This window comes from Pseudopipra pipra, chromosome 15 (genome assembly GCF_036250125.1).
Source record: "Pseudopipra pipra isolate bDixPip1 chromosome 15, bDixPip1.hap1, whole genome shotgun sequence".
NCBI classification, from domain to species: domain Eukaryota; kingdom Metazoa; phylum Chordata; class Aves; order Passeriformes; family Pipridae; genus Pseudopipra; species Pseudopipra pipra.
Genome location: NC_087563.1, coordinates 9,700,522 through 9,720,605, shown reverse-complemented (window position 1 = coordinate 9,720,605; position 20,084 = coordinate 9,700,522). Strand labels below are relative to the sequence as shown.

The 20,084-nt window shown below is 42.5% G+C and overlaps 1 long non-coding RNA gene across 1 annotated transcript; it reads left to right on the top strand.

The window, feature by feature from the left end:
• The first annotated feature begins 13,043 nt into the window (after positions 1 to 13,043).
• On the top strand, positions 13,044 to 15,331 carry LOC135422313 (uncharacterized). Its single transcript, XR_010434425.1, has 2 exons — positions 13,044 to 13,293; positions 15,177 to 15,331. It is a non-coding gene; the product is annotated as an uncharacterized LOC135422313 (long non-coding RNA).
• Positions 15,332 to 20,084: the final 4,753 nt, after the last annotated feature.

Genomic DNA, 20,084 nt, shown 5'->3' with positions numbered 1-20,084 from the left:
GCATTCCTAAAAGGCCTTTAGTTTAAAAAAAGCATTTGTAATAAAACCTAAAACAAGTTTTAAAAAATTCAGAAGCCAAGGGCACAAACAAGTTCCAAGACAGTCAGAAGAGCTGTATCATCGCATAAACTGTGGGGAGAAAAAACCCCATTAACTTAATGACATTGGTCAAAAAGTCAAGTATGAAATCAGAGTGGGGTTTGTTTGCGTATTTGTTTTTAAAAGGGCACACACATTCTAAAACTGGTTTTGGTTGGGGGCCTCTCTTTTTAATGTCTGCCTTCTTTTCCTCTAGCTGTTGTGTGCCACTGACTATTCTGGAACAAAATCTCACCTCCCTGAATTACAGAGCTCTTATAAGTTATGCAACGTAGGAAGCAAAAGCTCAGCAATTGTCAATATTAAATAATGTCCATTGAATCAGCCAGTCCATCTGTGAAGTTTTGTTCATTATGTAGATTACACCACTGACATATGGGAGAGATGTTTCTGTTGTAGTCTAGATGAAAGAAGTTAGAAATGTTTTATTTCTCGACTAAAAAAATCATATGGAGAGCTTCACAAGTTTATAGGGGCTCCTAATATGTTTTGCCTTTGTCCTTTTGTGTGCACTTCTTTTCTTCCCCCCACTTCAATGTGTAGGCTAATTACAGTGATAAAACAACTCATAAGATGTGACTCACACAGTCCTAAAGAGAACAATACAGTACTACCCTCAGACAGGGAAACAGCCCAGCTCACAGCAGGCAATAACTTCAGGCCTGGGGATCATTCCCACGGATGCTTAGATATTGAGCTTAATTGCAAGGTTAGGTAAATCTAATTTTAGATTCATTTCATACCCACACATCCAGGTCCAAACCCATGTTCTTGGAAACTGGAGGTTAAAATGGATTGCTTTTTGTTTTGCATTTGCACATATAGCACTGGGGGAAAACCAACCCCTGGTGTTTTTGAGAAAATTCTGGCCGTGGGTGTGGCTGCCCAATGCCTTCTGCATGGAATTTGCCCAGAGATATCAGACAAGATGCAACTCATTCATCTCTTAGAAGAGGAACAAGGACCATTAGTGCATTGCATGTGATTAAGACACAGCAACTTGTCCTTGTTGAAATGAAGATCAAAACAGGCAAACACTTAGTGGGCAATAAAACTCAACTGCAAGCATTATCAGCAGTACTAAGCAGGTCTTCAACCTGCTTATCTAAGACAAGATCCTGTCCGGTGCATTAAGCCATCTCCCACTTCAGGATCAGCTGGACCACCCAATACCAACTCTTATGATCATTCCCATGACGACAGAGGAAGGGGGTGCACAAGTATCTTAGACCTTGACAAACTCCTTTTGTGTGTATCCAGTTCCCAGCTTTTGGCTGCTACTCCAGAACTAGCATTGCAGCTTGCTTACTTGTGTGGGGTGTGCCAAGTGCACCTGCTGATAAATCCATAGGGAAGTCTCTTTGTGCATGATTGTGAAAGGACAAGCACACAATTGTACTGGGGAATAGAAGATGAAGAAAAGCAAGAGAGAGGGAGTTAATGAAGACAGGCTGAGGAAGTCGGGGCTGTTCAGCCTGGAGAAGAGGTGGTTGTGTGGAGACCTTACAGCACCTTCCAGTACTTGACTTCTGTAAGGAAGTCAGAGAGAGACTCTTCACCAGAAACTGTAGTGAAAGGACAAGAGGGAATGGCTTCACACTGAAAGAAGGGAAAATTATAATAAAGATTACAAAGAAATTCTTCCCTGTGAGGGTGGTGAGGCCCTGGTACAGGTTGCCCAGAAGCTGTGGCTGCCCCATCCCTGGGAGTATTCAAGATCAGGCTGGACAGTGCCTGGAGCAATTTGGTCTAGTGGAAGATGTTCCCACCCATGGCAAGGGGTTGGAACAAAATGGTCTTTAAGGTCCCTTCCAACCCAAACCATTCTATAATTCTATATAAGTCTAATATAGTAAAAAGCAAATCACACACAGTTACAGACAGTATTCCAAAGCCTCTCTCATGCCCTTTGCTATAGCCATCAGATGACAGCTCACTGCCATTCCCATCCATTCCCATCCCAGCTGTTGAACCACCCACTTGCTGTCCTTATCTTCTGTGACATGCAGAGCAGATGCCAAAGGCCCCACATCATAAAAGACTTCAACCAATGCATGGCCTGAGCCTTCCCTGCTCAGCTGTCACAGCCATAGTTCATTGGGAGACAAACTATAGATTTCTTTTCAGAAATGTTGCATTTCATGCAGTTTCTGAAAGAGCATTCATCACCCTCTCAGGAAGAAGGAACTGTGTTAAGACAACAAACCCAACATCTCTGCACATGTGTTTACCTGACTAATGAGAAATGAGGAATGTCTGCCTGTATGCAAAGTCAAATTCCTCCAGAGATCAAGTATGCTTAGATCTGGCCATGAGAGTAACTAATAATACGCAAGTGTTATGAACTATTTACAGGCTTAACCCAACTGCAGTGAAGTCAATGGTTTAACTCTCCCTCCCTTCAAAGGAGAAAAGGGATCTGGCCTTGGCACATACTTGAGGCACAGCTCACTGCTAGGCTGGCTCATCTCCCTGACACCAGTTCAGTAGCTGTACAGAATAAGTCTCCAAATTATACCTACTTACGGTTACAGCCAATTCTGAAGATTCTCTGCCTTCCCCCCTCTCTAAATGTCTTTATTTGTGACAGAGATACTAAATTATATAACTAGATACACATGTAGGCTTCAGGATGAACAGAAGGACTGAAAATCTTGAATCCTTTCTGGACTAACAGAGGAGGTTCTGTCTCAGTCACTTTCCTAACCAGGCAGAAGTCATACTACAGCCTCCTGTGAGCTCCTGCTCTCCAGACATTGCTGTCAAGAACAGTAAGAAATACCCCTGCAGCACCATTCTCCGAGGAGATGCAATTAAGATGCCTTTGCACCTCCACTGCATGCTCACCAGCACAAGCTCTTTCGATACAAGAATGAATTTAATTTGGCAGTCAGAGCACAGGAATGGCATCCAGAGCTCCTGAGCCTTGCCAGCCATTTGTCCCATTTGTTCAACCATCTTGCACAAGCCACTTAATCCAATTTTATTTTTCTTTTCAAGCTGGTTACCTGAAATAGGGCCTGATCCAATCCCCAAAAAGGCAAGTGGGAAGTTTGCAGCCCACTTCGATGGTACCCATGGGCTCATAGGCCTCTATGTCTATATTTAGACACTTAAATATAGTAGTCTGGGCTTCAGAGATTACTGAGTGCCCACAGCTGCCACTGATCTCAGAGAGGGGAAAAGAACAAATCTCTGGTTCGAAGGGTTTCTCAGCTGCAGGCTGGGAAGATATAATCAAGGGAAATGTCATTGTGTTCTTGCTGTGTTATAGATTTCAGTTGATTTATGTAAGGAGAAATCCATCTCAGGAATAAGCTACATTTTGCAAATAATACATGGAATACAAATATGGTGTAGTAGTAATACTACTGTCAGTTTTTAAAACTGTATTTGCCCTATGTAAAGTGCAATTCTACAGACAACTGTAGAATTGTCTGGTTATGTTATGTATTGTATCTGGTTATGTCACTCCTTAAGAGGACACCGGACACAACAAATTCTCTTTCCAAATGCAAACCACAACACATTTTAATTCTGCCATTTAACAGAAAAGGGGAAGAGAACACAAATCTTATTAGAAATAAAATAGTAATCCATCCCCCTCCTGAAAGAGCATTTGGAAGTCGATGGATGTGGAAAACCCAAAATCTAGCAGCTTTTTCCAAACTGTCTCTGTTTTACCCCGTGTCATTTCCATGCCTGTTGCATCCACAACAGCAGTTCCTGGGATATGGCATGACTCCTGGAAAGAGCTACTGGGGCCAAAAAACCTAAAGCAGCTTCTGCCTGGGTCTAGTGGCTTTGATGGGCAGATTAGATTTCATGCCAACACAGTTATTCTGGGGTGTGTGGGGGGGAAATAATCATGAGTGAAACAATGATTGATCTTCCCTCTTCATTGTACAAGAATTTTGACTCAGTTGATCTGTCCTTTGGTGAAACACACCTTGGATATTAGGCCAAGGTGAGGACCTGATTTTTTTCATTTACAAATAATAACAAATTACAACAGGCATGAAGATTCTTTAGCTTTGCTTGTGCATTTCTCTCTCCCTCAAAAGCCAGGCTAGAGAGAGACATTCATAACCAAAATCCTGAGAAAAAAAAACCCTAGCAGCTCTCAAGGGCAGAGTGAAAGTCTGGACTTGTAAAAATACTTGGGCAACAGTCCAAACAAAAGACCCAGTCTTTAGAACAACTAAACAAAGGAGAACAGGTTCTTGTCCCACATCAGTCTTTAGAGGACAGTGAGAATATGCAGAACTGTGGTCCCAAAGCATTTAACATCAGTGGATGTGAAGAATAGCCTTCTCCAAGAAATGTGGGAGTGCTGCCCGAGAACCCACTGCCAACTTAAAGGAGATGGAAGGAGAAAGATAACCCAGATACAGATCAGTGAATGTCAACTTATTTTTAAACCTGCTCTGCAATAACTGAGAGCTGAAATGCACCAAGCAGGACTGGGTGGCACTGGGACTTATGTCACTTGGCTGTGATTGACTCAGTGTGTTGCTTCATCCCCTCACACAAGCTAAAAGATACTTTATTAGTAAAAATGTTGAGATCAAGACAGGCATTAATCAGTACAACTCTCCAAATCCCACCTACACTCAACTACTTCCTTATGAAGGGATAAAGGCACATTGTTCCACTCCACAAAACCCACTGGCCACAACTGACAGATGTTCTAAACCTTGAGCTGCACAGCAGAGAAGGGCCAAACACAGCCAGGTCTGTTAGATTTCTCATTGCCTGGTAACCTGTGTGTTCAAAATACCAAGCCACTCACTTCCTTGGGAGTTTATTTTTCCCTTAGGAAAATTATCTGTTTCTGTGAATCCTCTTCATTTTCTGTTCAAGTCTGAGATTGTGCAACTTCCCCAATACACCTCCTTTTATAAACTAGAAAGGACCAAAATGACTAGCAAAAGTGCAGACACTGGTTTCCTCATCTGCCCCTTGTGACCTCTTCAGTTGATGCTGATGTTGAGCTCTTAGGACTGACTGAATTGGTGCTCTTTGCTAAGGGTTTTTATACAGCAAATCAAGATAGATGTGTAAACTGTTCATAAGGAGATGACAGGACTGTCAGTGCTGCACCCAAGCACTGGAAAACACGAGACAATGACTGTACTCAACCAACACCTCAAGTCTTTCCTCACTTCTCCACCTCCCGTCTAATCCCTCTGGCAACACCAAGAGTGCCAAGGTCTCAGTGGCCATTCCAAATGGCACATCAATGCAAAGAAAGTTTGAAAGGATTTGGTGCTCTTGAAGCATTGGCAATGCTCAATTCCCCTGGCACCACGAGGTCCCAGGATCCTGGCCAGACTCCAGCTTTTTCCCCACACACCAGCCTCAGGCACCTTTCTCCACCAGGAGACATTAAGGAAACTTCCCTGTCTGACCATGTGCTCCCCAACAAGGGTGTGGAGTGAAGGCCCTTTGCAGTGGGTCTGACACTAGTCTGGGCACCTGACACATCGCCTTTCCTGACAAGAGCAAAAGAAACAAAGAAAAAACCCACTTCTTTGAGGAATAGGAGCTTTTGTGAACAGAGGGTCTCCATGAGGCAAGTGGAAAGTTACTGGGAGCCTCTTCTGTCCCAGCATTACACCACAGAGCAGGACTGCAATGTCCCAAGAAGATTCAGATCTACACTGGTGCCACTGATGTCAGAGCTGGGCTGGCATGTACAAATAAATATGAAGTATTTCAGTGCTATGTCACAATGGCAGCAGTCTCTTTCCCATATTTATGCCTGCAAAATATTGCTCCACAGTATCAGAGAGGAATTCTGTGCAATCCAGGAACTGGTGACAAACTCCTTTAATTGCGCTCAGAAATATATTCTTAGGAATAAGACCAAGAAGTCAACTCAGCTTTCTTCTTGTTAAAAAAACAAAATAAATGTAAAAATGTCTGATGGGCTGGGAGTGAAGAAAATGAAAGTGTTGATCAGCTCAACAGCTGGAAAAATGACTACTGGTACAAATAAAATTTTAAACACCCTGTTAATATTTCAAAGATTGTGTGGCTGGAAAAAAAAAAGCAGATTTTTGTTTGTTTGTTACTGTTAGGAACTTACAGCTGCTGGAGAATCAGGTTTCCATAAAACCTATCTACTGTTTAATGCCACTAAAAGCTTGGAAATTTAACTTCTTAGATGCTTAACATTTACAGACAGTTACTTGCTGGAAAACTATAAAGGAGATGTGACAGCTACAGTGGGGATTTTATTAATTTCAACATCAAGAAGGACTATGGGGAACTTTGTAAAGAGAAAACCACCCTTGTCCTTGACCCCAGAGAGCCTTTTGTTCTCCCATCTACTAACAGGGAAGAGCAGATTACAAGATAAAATATAGGAGACCTGGGAAACTGGGTTATTGCATTTGTTTCAGTTCTGACTGCCCTCATAACACGAGCAAGTATGTCAGATAGGGTGCTTAAATGTGTCTTCTTGTCCTGAATGTCCAACCTAAGGGACAAAGCAGGCCTGGTTTTCACAGCTAGCCACCTTTCTCTCACAAGTAAGGCCAAGGAAAGCTGCAGATGCTCTCAAGCTCAGCTCAAGGACTTGAGATCAAGCATTTAAGAGGGGAGGTCTACAAAATCAGAGGCCACTTCTGAAAAGGACTTCTATTTCTCAGCAGTTCACTCAGCAGCATATAAAATTTCCAGAGAATTTGTTTTTAGAATTTTAAGTCACCTTAAGCAAAGCTAAATGTCAGTTTTAATAGATTACAAAACCTCCTCTCAATTCCAGTGCCAGCGGTCAAAAAAACTGTGAAGCAAAACTGCTGTTGCCAGCACAACTCATCCTTCATTTCTTCAGAGCAGTGCAGCAAAATTCTAACTTGACTATTAAACACAGTTTTGGTTTCTTCCTCTAGAAATGATGAACAGCTGATGCATTTGTCTCAAAGTCAATCATAGTAAAAAAAAAAAAAGTCATACAGCCTAGTGATGTTGAACTCCCACTTTCTTCATCTCTTAAAGAAATCAGGGATGATTTCTACAAACAAGTCACACTTCTCTCTCAAATACCTCAACTTCCAGTTGAGTGCTACCTACTGCTTTTCCTGACTAGCATTTCAGACCAGTCAGAGAATCCAAGCAAAAGAGTCATTAAAAAATAACAGGAGGTTTGTTCCACATCATTTGTGTATGATTTATATTGATGATGATCATGTTAAAGCAAGAAACAAAGCAGATTAATTATTATAAATGCCAGTGGTGCAACCATTGTGCTGCTGTCTGAACGTCACTTTTCCTCACTTTTGAACTGAGCAATTTGTTCTGGGCTCCACATCACAAAAATGAATGAAAAAAAGATGGAAAACTGATGCCAACCTCACACAGATCATTTCCAGATTCCAGACTCTGTTTCACATTCTTTTGTCTTTGATCCTCACATTAGTTCAAAAGTACATGTTTACATCAAGGTCATTACAGTTGACTCAATAATTCAGAAAGACAAAATGTTTGAAAGAAAATAAGTGGTTAAAGAAAGTATTGAGGGTTTTGTTATCAATTTATGTCATGCCATAAAACAGAAAATTACCTTAAATACTGAAAGAAAGGACCTGCATGAGAGATAAACCATGGGCAGCCAAAAGCACTGGGATTCTGGATAACAATTTACAGCAGCAAATACTCTTGAACTGTTTAACTTTTACAAGGTTTCAGAGAAGGAGAAAGTCTAACTCTGCAGCAGGCAGACTCTAACCCTAGAAATAACTGTTCAAAAGCATGAGGCTCTTTCATCGTCCCTCACTTGATGTTTTTGTTCTCTTATTTCTTTTGTATTTGAATTATGAAGAGTTTGAGGGTTCCACGCCCCCTCACATGATCTTTACAGGCTTTCTCATGGGCCTAGTTCTTCTAGATTTGCTTGAAAAGGAGTTAACAGGTAAAAATGACAAGTGTCCTGTAGCAGCTTCCTCTCCACTGGGTTAATACACTCCATGAGTCAGAATACACACAAATTGTCCCCCACTCCCACTGAAGTTTAAGTGGCCTGCACTAGAAGGTAGCATTAAAACCTAACAAGGAACAGTGACTTCTAACTTATATTTAGTAACAGTCCTTCTCAGCATCCCTTGCATCACAACAGTGACACAGAGAGCAGTAGCAAGAGTAATTTAGTGTATATTGTCCTGGAGCAGAGAAACAAGCTGACACACTCTGCATATCCATCGTGGGGCTCAACATGGCACAGCCACAACAGAGCAGCCAGAGCTCCAGTTGCCACAGCTCCATCATCCCTGAGCTCAAACACCAAGGTCCTGGTAGGAAGGACCCTAGAACTGGCTTCTCTGGTTGGCATCAGCTGCACAGTCTCCAGGCAAGAGCAAATGTATGTGTGATGGCAGCAGCCCTTTTGCCAGGTAACTTCACAAACAGTAATTTGTGATGTCACAAACAGTAACATTTATCCAGTTTCAAAGTATTTCACAGCTTTGGTGGCTAAAGAGATAAGCTCTTTCCTGTAGCAGTGATCACCTTGAGGGACACTTGCTTCTGCAGCTATATGGGGAGAATGACTCTCATTTCAGTGAAACACAGCACTGTGCTTGCTGGTAACCTATCAGTGGCATGACCTGGGTTACACACACGTCCTTCCTTATTGTGGGAAGTAAAGAATACAAAACCCTTCTGTTTCAAATCTGATCAGATTTCCAGAAGCCAGGGAAAAGAAAAATAGAGTGCAGGTTTGAGAGCTGGAAGAACAATTCAGTGATTCATCAGAAACAACACAGGTCCCACAAGAAAGGTTCTCTCATTAGAATGACTGTTTAGACAAAAACCCAACTATGTACTAAAAAACCCCTCCAGTCCCAGGTTTGACCCAGGATTATTAATCCACTGTGCAGACTAAACTCTTTTCCCCCCCACCTCTCATCCTCCAAGGTATATCCCATCTCTCCACTGGTCTAACATTTCCCTAAAGCCAGAATTACCCCCATGCTCCATACCTGAGCCCAGTCCCAAACATCTCCCCAGTACAGTGGATCACTTGTCTCCCACTGATGTTCTGAACTGAATCTCATTGCCTTGGATGAGATCCTTCTTCCTACTACAGCCTCTGATCAGCCCAGATTTCACCTCTAGAGAGCCACCATGCAGCTATCCTCCCTCTTTTACCATGTCACTGAAAGAATGGCATTTTCATGGTGAAATTACCTTTCTGGTTTTGGGGCTTTCTAGAATTGATAAAAAGACTCATTGACTGCATCAAGTTCCTAATGAATTACCATTTTGTATACCACAGTATTTAACAGAATAGGGAACTAGCACCTACAGCTCCCAAAACCTTTTATATAAACTCTTGAAAAGTTGCTGAGAAAATTAACATTACAGACTAATCCAGTGGGAATACTACTTTAGGTCACACTCACCTCCCGTGTCAAGTAGAGTCACATTTGACAACCTGATTTACAATCAATTCCCCTATTCTTACACTTATCCCTCTATTTGACGGACAGGTTCCAGCAATATAAGTTACCTCCAACTAATTTTATTAAACCCAGCGACCAGCACACTCCACTGGACAGGAATTTATCTCCTCAAGTGACTCTGCAGGTCAGACTCCTGCAGTTCACTCCTGTCTGCAGGTGCACGAAAGCCAGTGCTCTGATGGAGAACAGCAATTACTGGAACGTGTGAGATGTGGCAGCAGCAGCCTGCAAAGAGTGTGGCCACCCTGGCAGCACCTACAGAAACTCCTGTTAGGTGGGGATTTAAAGTCAGCCAGGTCTTGTGTCATCATTCATCAGTCTTCTTGGCTTTCCCTCTCCATGAGCAAATGATGAATATGACCTTCTTTGTTTGAGTTCTTGCAATGAAGCACTGTTTGCATAAGGCTCTTTTTTATTTATTTTTTTCCTGCGGCTTGTTGACTTTTATAAGACATTCATAAATTTGTTCTGAGTGCCAGTGAGATGCTTAATGGTGCTAAAGGGAAGGTATTAAGGATAGTCAACTCATGTTAGAACAAGCCACTTGAAAGTAGCTATAAATATTTGTCTGGATTTCATTTTGCTAACAAACAGCTTCTTTTCTTTCTCTCCCCCTCTTACCCCCCTAAAAGAGTTGATCTCATAAACAACAGAAGAATTTTCACATTATTAAAAAAGTGCATGTCTGGATTTGTTTTTTTAATAGAAACTTTCCTATTGGGGACATTTGAGTCCTTTTATTCTGTCTGCATGGAATCAGCTCCCTTTTCAGGAAAACCTTGGCAGCTTAAGACCTCCAGGGTGAGCTCATGTTCTTTTGCACTCCCTCAAACTCATCTCTGCTCTTTCATTGCTCTGGCAATGAGTTTAGGCTAGACTTAGGGACTGCAGTGTCCTAGAACTAAGCCAGTAGCTACACATTCCTCCTCATTTTGCTCATAAGCACACTGGAGGGTTTTGGATTCCTTCAGGACTTGGAGCCACTTGCCACACAGTTTGGAAACTCCACCCCCTCCAGTCCTATTGCTCTAAGGTCACATTGACACAGACACACAAAATATTCCAATCTTATTGTCTTTGGTACCAAAGTCCCTCTCATTGGGAACTATGACTGGTAACTGGGAGCTACCACACATGTAGTCCTCCTCCAATCCTTGTCAGCTCCAGGGCAGCAGAGACAGCTTTTCACACAAGAATAGTCCAAAGCTGCTTCTTGGAATCAGCAGGCATCAATGCTGAGGGCTTGTCTCTGCCTCTGGCTGTGGACAGACACAGCCCTTTCCTTCCCAGAATAGTCTTTGCATGCATTTCAGAACTGAAAGAGCAAAATTGGGTTGGGATGCAACCCAACGCTGGAGATTTGAGAACCTCCAAAGAGCTACTGCTGGGACAGATGAGCAGATAGCTCAGCACTCAGCCAGCAGGAGAGCAAAGGAAAAGGGGGTGTCCAGGGGAGCCAGATGGGGATGAGAGGAAGCCCCCCACCTCTTTGAAAAGGGTCTAGGAGACTAATAGGAGTGGGAAAACAAGGTTTGGGATGGTCTTTTTGTTTGGTTGGTTTAACTCTGTGAAAAGAATGAGTTGTCAATGTAATTTTTTATTCATTTTCTTGGTGCTTTCACAGACCTGAGCTCATTACAGCAGTCCAGAAAGGATCAGCAAGAAAATCTTGAACGCTCATCTCAGACAACTCTCCTAAGAGTGAGGGTGAGTTGTAGCTCAGGAAGGACTGACAGCTTTGGTCTAAGCTTGCAAACCAACTAACATTTGCAGCCTAAAGTCACTTCCAAAAATATTCAAAACTAGCATCCCCCAGAGAACTACCCCAGCAAGGGAAGCATAGGAGAAAATAAACTTTCAAACACAGAGCTCTAAACTGCCTCCGGTGGGGTTTTTTTTCTGGATACTTTTGGATTTTCTGGGTATGTGCACAGCTACATCCCATTATGCTCCGTTATAACACATCATTATGGCACAAACAAACCCCGTGCCTCCAGCACAGCAATGGAAGAGACCTGGCAGATGGTCCAGATCAGCAGAGATAAGACTAAACTACTACACAGGTAAGGCACCTGCCCAGGGCAACTATGCAGTTCCCTGCCAACCTGCACCTCACTGCTTCTGTTGTTCTCCTTCCTCCACCCCCCCCCCCTTTTTTTCCTTTTTTTTTTTTTCAGAAAAGGCATGTATATCACTCAAGGAGGTTTTCCAGTGCCTGCAAATGCTAATTGCCATGGTTTGTAACATTCTGTACCCCACTAAAATTAAATGGCAACCCAGCAGCTCTGATGATATCATGGTGAATGATTTATCCGGCAATGTAGCACATTCCTGCACTGTTGCTTAAGCAATAGGGCACAGGGAGAACGTTTGAGTGATTAGTTTGCCTCTAGTGTGGGCTACAGTCAAAGGTTAATGGCCTTGAGCATCCAAGAAGTTCAATTAATGCCTTGAAATGGACTAGCTAGAAGGCCTGAGGCTGTTATTAAATGGAACATTAACACAAGGAATACTATTTCATGCCTTTGCAAACATGGGTAGAGCACTTCTCACACCCAAAGCACTCCAGCCATGTTCTAAATCAGCAAGCACCTGAAGAACTCTTTGTTGAGAGACGGGCCCCAAATGCATTATGGACACACTTCCACCCTCATCACAAGCTTGAGCTGTTTAGAGAGCAGCATTTGGGTGAAAAGGCTAAGAAGAAGCTGTGGTTTCTGGCACTATCAGGAAGCAACAACATGCAGTTTTATGCCACCCCCTCTACCTCTTCAGTCTCCACTCCCACCAAAATGCCCAAAAGTCTGAAATGATCACAGTGAAAAGTCCTTCACAGTCCTCCTGGGGAAGGTAAAGAAGTGCTGGCACTCCTTGAATTAACTTGTCAACTTCAGCACAGTTAATGACTATGGGAACAGACCCATCCCATACACCACAGAAGTTCTGTCACACGGACTCATGGCTCTGCTGCATCCTCATCATACTGCATGTGAGGGGAAGAAATGTGAATGTCAGTAATTAAGAGCTACTTCAGCAGGTGATTTATTAAAACACTCTGTCGGATCTCCCATAAATCCATCTAAGCAACCCATCAATCCTTCCAACTGATGCCATCAACAGTCATAGCCCTCCACCCCCTCAGAGGAGGGCAGGGAGAAGCAGCCAGCACATTCAGGGGTCACAGGATGCCCTCTTAAGAGATTCCACTAGTATGAGTGGGGCTAAGAAGAAACCTTCAAGGACACTGACTTGCATAGGAACAACCCACTCCCTCAGTGCCCTTGAAATCTCACGTTGCTCTCTCTCTAGTTGCCCAGTCCCAGCTTCTTCCTCTGAAGGAGGCTGATGCAAGGCCCTTTCTCTACAGGCTATCCATCCATTTTTAGTTCACTTATAAACCTTAACCTACAACACCTTCTTGGCCTGGACCAAACCAGCTGTGATGCAACAAGGTAGAAGTATGTCACAGTACAGCCAGGCCAGGTTTGCTTTTCTGAGGCTGCCCATCCCAGCTATAAAACTCCCTGCCAAGACAAATTGGATTAAGCTCAGATCAGATTATGCGAGAGCTGGGCTGTGGGGACTTTTCACTCCAGCCTTTCTTCAGTAAAAAGAACTCCAGAGGCTCAGCATGACAACAAGAGAAGAAAAAAAGGAGAGAGACCGAAGCCATGAAGAGAGAACTGGGCTCCTGGGGAGAGGAGAACAAAGAGGGATAAGATGCAAGGTAAATAAAAAGGCACAAGGGCTTAGTTGTGACTTCAGAGAGAGAAAGTGGGGGGCAAGAGGTCAAACTTTACACTAATTAACCTTGTCTCAGTAAACCTTGAAAGCCTGCAAGCACCCCAGTGACTGCAGCATGGGCAGTCAGGTCTGGACCATCTTCATCTTTGAAACTAAGGATGAAAAAAGTGACAGTTCCACCTTCAGATCTCAGGCAGTTTGCTATGCTACAGGTCTACCCTGAAAATTGGAGTTTGCTCTGGAATCTCCCACAGCATCATTTGTAAGAAAACAGTATTGTCAAAACGTGCACCTGCTCCCTGATCCAGCAAGGCACAGACATATGAGCTCACCTTTAAATACAGGACACTGTTAACCCAGTGTGACTATTCACAACCTGAAATCATTAATCACTAAGCATTTGCTTAAATACTTCTCTGGATCAGGAAAAGCACAGTCATGGGTGTCCTCAGGCTGCACAATTAATTAAAGCAGTACCTGGTTCTGCCAGTGCTGCTGACAAACTGGTAAAAATCATGCAGCAACTAACACAAACAGAAGATTAATACATAAAATAAACTGAACATCCATGTCATGTTCAGCGTATATATACAGAATACAGAAAAAGAGTGATTACATCGCTGCTCTCAGTGGATAATGGAAAAATAGTAAGCCTGGTTTGGATGTTCTGGCAAGAAAAAACACAGTGTGACTGCCATTTAATGCCTTTACTTGTTGGCAAGAGAGTCCAAATTCTTGGTGTATTAACATTGAAAAAACATCATAGAAAAAGTTACTTTATTCAAATACTGCCCAGACAGCTTTACTCTGATAAAGAAAACCAATCTCCATAGCACATCTCTCTTCTAATGTACCCCATCAGCACAGAGGATCCAAAAAACCACTGAGAGATTCATTCAGAGCTTCTGCATACAGACTACAGGGAGATTTTTTTTTCCATTATTGGTGCAGTACTGCATTACAATCACATACACCTGGAGTTACTGCAGTACAAATTAACTTTGTCAGAATTACCAGGAAGATCTACCACTGAGCCAACATCATGAGCAAAACTGGAGAGTCCCCTTTTTATGAAGCTTCTGTCTGGAAATTTTGCACACATTTTTTCCTCCTGCTACAGAATTTAAATATAAATTTTTCACGATTCGAGGAAGGCAGAGTCAGCTCTACCTAGCCCCTAGCACACAACAATCTAATTAATAATCACAGCAGAAAAAAAAAAACATATCTGTATTCCCATTCTCCCAGTATGAGGTACCAGTGATTGAGAACTCCTGAAAAGCCCTTTTTGCTTCCCAGTTCAGTTTGTATTTGCTTAAGCCTAAGGCAGACAAACAAAACACAAGCCCCCAGGAATCCATAACCACTCTGATGCTTCTGGGTTGCAGATCATCTCCACTGCCATCTGTTTTCAGTCACTTCCAAACAAGTTCTGAAGAGTCAATTGTTTTCTTCTAGGAAAAATAAACATGCAAGCTGCTATTCACCCGATTTCCAGCAATTTTCTGCTGTGGGTAAATGTAGCTTCAGATTTTAGAACTAAAACTCATTCTAATCCAAGGAATTTTGCAATATAATTACCTCATTTTTACTGACTTGGATAACTGTTGCCCTTTAAGAAGAAAAAAAATAAGAAGGAGGGGTGTAAAGTCTGCAAGACTAATTCCTCCTCCTGCCCCTTTGTTATAAAACCTTGGAACAATTGACAGTGATTAATCTCACTTGATATTTCTTTGGTTTTCTATTTGTTGATTTAAAGGCATTTTATGACTGATTGTTTTCAGTTGCCTGGACAGCTGTCAGATCTGTACTGTGGTTTGATTTGGCTTTCAGGGAGCAAAATTATTATTTTTCTTATTTTTACAGCTCCAACACATAGTGGCTGACGGAGGTGGCCCGTCAAAAACCATATATGTGAAACCAAAACTACCTCCAGATTGAGAGAAGATTGTCTACAGATTCTGCAGGCAGCTTACACAAGCAAGAAGTGGAAGGCAATAATACAGTCATTTTTTGTTTTATTACTAGTTTTTGAACATTGAGTGCACATGCTCTCAAATACAGTGGCAAAATCCATCCCTAGGTGTAACATCAGTGGCTTTACAGGAGTAACTTTGCCCTTTGGAGGACTCCTGGCAGAGCTGGAGGGGAGCTTGCTTGGGGGCTGGAGTGCTCCAGTCCGTGAGGTGCCCTAGGAAAGGCTGTGCTCAGTGGAAGCAGTGTGAAACAGGCTCTAAGTTTCTGGACCACAAAATGATGACAAAATAAGACATAAAAGAGTCAGTAGAACTCAGGAGAAGAGGGTGCTAATTCTGAATAGCTCAATATCCATAATCTTCAGCCTCCTGCCTCTAAGAGTGACCCATAGCCTTGACTCTGAACCTTCCTTGCCCTCAGTGGTAGCCAATTTTCAGTATTTCAAATGTCTTCCATTTTACCTGCATCTCACAGCTGTGTCCTCCCTCTCTTTCCTGGCTCTTCACTTCTCTCATGGTCCACCTACAAACACGTCTAACACCACTTATATGTCAAGCCTGGCTCACGCTCATGTTTCTCTGATTCCAAACTAAAATCTCACCAGCCTCTATCTCCAACAAATCATGGAGAAAGAGCAAACACTTGTCAAGGTTCCTCCTCCAGATTATGTAGAATAAAGTTTCACAACAGCAGAAATCTTTGTTATTAGACAGTGCTTTCATTGCTTTCCACATACAACATTCACAAGTTTTTTTGTTTTCAGAAAGCATATGAAAAATCAGGTTTATTCTGGAACTGCAGGGACCTGCATGAGCACAACTGCTTTTCTCCATGGTCTGCTGCGGTCATCTATACACAATATCAGGGCTAACAAATGGACCAAAAGCAAAAAAATCAATTTGACCTAAAACAAAAAATCCAGGCTCTCTTCAGCCTGGAAAAGAGAAAGTTTCGGGGTGACCTAATTGTGGTCTTCCAGTACCTGAAGGGAGCCTACAGGAAATATGGAGAGAGACTATTTCCAAGGGCCTGGAGTGACAGGACAAGGAGGAATGGCTTCACACTGACAGAGAATAGGTTTAGATTGGATATTAGGGAGAAATTCTTCTCTGTGAGGTTGGTGAGGCCCTGGCACAGGTTGCCAGAGAAGCTGTGGGTTCCCCATCCCTGGAAGTGTTCAAGATCATGTTGAACAAGTCTTGGAGCAACATGGTCTAGTGGAAGGTGTCTCTGCCCATGGCAGAGGGTTGGAACAAGATGATCTTTGAGGTCCCTTCCAACCCAAATCATTCTGTGATTCTATTATTCAAAATTTACATGCGAGCTTAAGTGTATGGAGAGAGCAACTGACTGCTATTGACTACAATTTGCTACAATGTAGGCACTTTTGCACAAAACAATTGATGCTCTTACTGCCATGGCATTTTACTGGACAGATTGTGTGATCTGCTTAACATATCTTCCTGTTTCTCCTTGTCCAATTAGTAAAGACTGGGAGAAGACTGCTCCAAGCCAAGCACTAGGTGGTAGTGGCTTAGAGACACAGTCACAGTCCCTTTTTGGGATCTATTGCTCCCACTGCCCAAAATTCACAGCACATAAAACAACCAGAACAAGGGCTCGGAAATATAGTGAAATTATGGATGGGTCTCATTATTTTGCATACTTCCTACAAAGAAAGGTGCCTCCAGTTCTCTTCACCACCCTGAGACACCCTCTCCTTCCACTGCCCCCATTACTTCTCAGGCTCTCTCCATTAGTACTCCTGCTTTTCTGCCAGCTCTCCTAAAAAATAATAAAAAAAAAATAACCCACACAACTCTCTTTCAGTTGCCAGATTATTATTCACCCTTTCAGCCCATTCTGAAGCATCTTACATTGTTTAGATGTGATGCCTCTCTGGTTTTCTCCTTGAGGGCCTATGGCCCTGCTACTCTTCTCAAGCTTCACACATATTTTTCATGGAGTTTTACTTTTCCTCGTCTAGTCCCTTCCTCCACAACACACTGCAAGCAGTGGAAACAAGCCCCACATTATGCCCTGAGAGCCTGCTCATAACAATAGATTTGAGCTTGTTTTGACTAAATCACTCATACAAACATCTTCACTCCTTTGCTTTCTAAACCATGGCCATAAATTTTTGGGAAAGCAGCACAACAGTTGTATATTCACATCCATGCCCTCATTATCTTCTCTAACACACCAAAAACATGGCCCATCAAGTCCACTAGGCCACATTTAATCAGGCACAACACAGATCTAGCCCTACAGACTAGGGGTGTTTTCCCCACCCTGACACACAGACAGACCTTTTAATCCAACTGAAAGGTCTGGAATTCCTTTCCCAGTTCCACAAATCCCACTGTGTTGCTTTCCCCTCCATCCCCAGTCATCTTCTTAGGGTGCCACCTTATGCAGACGTATTCCTGCTGCAGCAGTGCTGCCTTCTCACAAGTCACTTGGACACAGGATGAATTGAGACCATCCTTGAACAAATCCCCATGGTGTTCCCATCTCCTCTGCTTTCCACCACTCTGGTCTCATTTCTGTCATCTGATTCCTCTTTATCCACATGGCCTGTTCTCATACCCATTCACGTCACACATTTAAGAAGGTGACAAAGAATGTCAAATGTCTTTATAATCCAGCTAAACCACATTTACCGCTTCAACCACCAGCTTAGTTCACTGTTCTCCTTTTAAACAAACACAAACAACTCCAGAAGATCCAGCAACAACGGAAACAGGCGGGCAGCAGAGTAATACATGCTGAAACTCAGCATGGTCCCCCATTAGGGGGAAAATTTCGAGTGCTTTAACCATGACAAACAGCACCACAATGAATCAGTGGATATGACGGGTCAGCCTCTTGGCTGGTGCAGCGCCAACAGCTTCCACGGGGGTTCATCAGGCATGAATTGGCCCCATATGTGAAAACCCTCTACAATTTGTCCAGTTTCTCCCATCCCTGTGGAGCAAAGTCTCCATATGTGAGATCCCACAGAGCTGTCAGCCAATGTCACATTTCAATAAAGCAAAAACAACCAGGGCTGCACAAACCAGCGAAGCAATCCCATTGCTCATGAACTGGCAAGTGACCTACGTTGGCAATGCTTTTGTTGATCACAACCCTTTCTATGGAACAAAACATAGGAACTATCACGCCAGAACAGACTCAGTGATCCATCTTCTCCTTGTCTCCTGTCTCCAGCAGGGGCCAACATTGATGCTGGAACAGAAGATTAATAAGGGATCCACGAAGCCTGCAAGGCACCTGGGTTGGTTGTGCAATGCTTTGCCCTTGACCCAGGGAAAAACTCCACTGTTACATACAACTGTGCAATATGTTATCCCAGATATGAAAGACTGTCAGGGGCTGTCAAAGAAACATATGTCAAAGTCAGAGGATTGTCCTTTCTTCTTGTCTCTTTATTTTAGCTTAATATAACTGAACATCCCCTTCTTAAGATCAAGTCTTTGACTTTACAAATAATTTCAACTTTGTGTCAAAAAGTAATATTACCATTCTTACCCATATTAATATCTTTTCTTACAAAAAAAGTAGTTTCATAGTACTGTTATTTTAACCTTTCCCTGTTTCACAGAGCTCTAATCCCTTTCCTTGCCTATTCAACACCAAATTAATATTGATCTATTCGATCTCTTTTTAGATAAATTCTCTCCCCCCAGACTTCATAAAGTTTTATTATTTTCTAACTTTATTCCACCTTGTCTTGGACACGATTTATATAGTTCGGCTACAAAATTATTTAGCTCAATCCTAAACCAAGATTGCATTTTCATTCCTACAGTGCAAACAAATAGATCAGGTGAAAATAAAAAAAAAAAAAATTAAAAAACCTGAAACAATATCTTACGGCCTGTTGCATCTGAAGCAGAGTTCAGGGAAGTTGTTGAGATGATACTAATGGCTATTACAATGAACTATATCCTTTCTAAACTGAAATTTATTGTAAGTACAAATCATGCTTCATTTCTAAAGTGGGGATTGTGATAAGGGGACTGTTTTATTTGTATGTCTTTTTGTGAATGATTTTGCAAGTATTAAACCAAAAGAAAATACAATCTGATCTATTAAATCTTCTATTTTTCCTATCCCTGAAACAAGTACTTTTAAAATGCTGTGCCTGTGAGCCTGCTAGAACACACCAACATGAAGAACTTTCAAACTAATTTAGAAACAAAGTATAGACACTTTTGGTTTAAGCTACTAAAAATAAAAAAACATTTGGCTCACTCACTTTATATATTATTAATACTCAGAACATCTCCTGATTACGGAGACTGAAGCAGAGAGGGAAAACGTCTGCATCCATCCCCAAGCTGAATATTTTCTGAAGTACCAACTGCCAATTCTGGCAGCCTCGCCACCCTTGTTAGGTGATAAATTAATGCTCACGCTCCCACTGTGCCCTTGCCAAGCAGGCAAAGCTCCAGCAAAAGCCTGGCTTGTCCAACCGGCACCCACCCTCTAGTGGGATGAGGGGAAAGTGCTGCTCCCGAACGGGTTCATCCTGCTGTAACGCCGAAAGGACGTTCATTTAGGATGAGCACGCCAAGATCTAGCTTTCTTTGCTTCTCTCTACCCTGCACACACCTGTTGGATCATAAGGCACGTTAGCTCTGAAAGATGATTACGGCCCTGATGAGCTTCACCAAGAAAATTCAGGGGTAATCTTTTCTTTACAGCTCTGCCTTGTGCTCTGCAGAATCAGTGCCATTTTAACTACACTTCTACAGGTGACTAAGCAGTGATAATCCAGTTAATTAGCAGCTG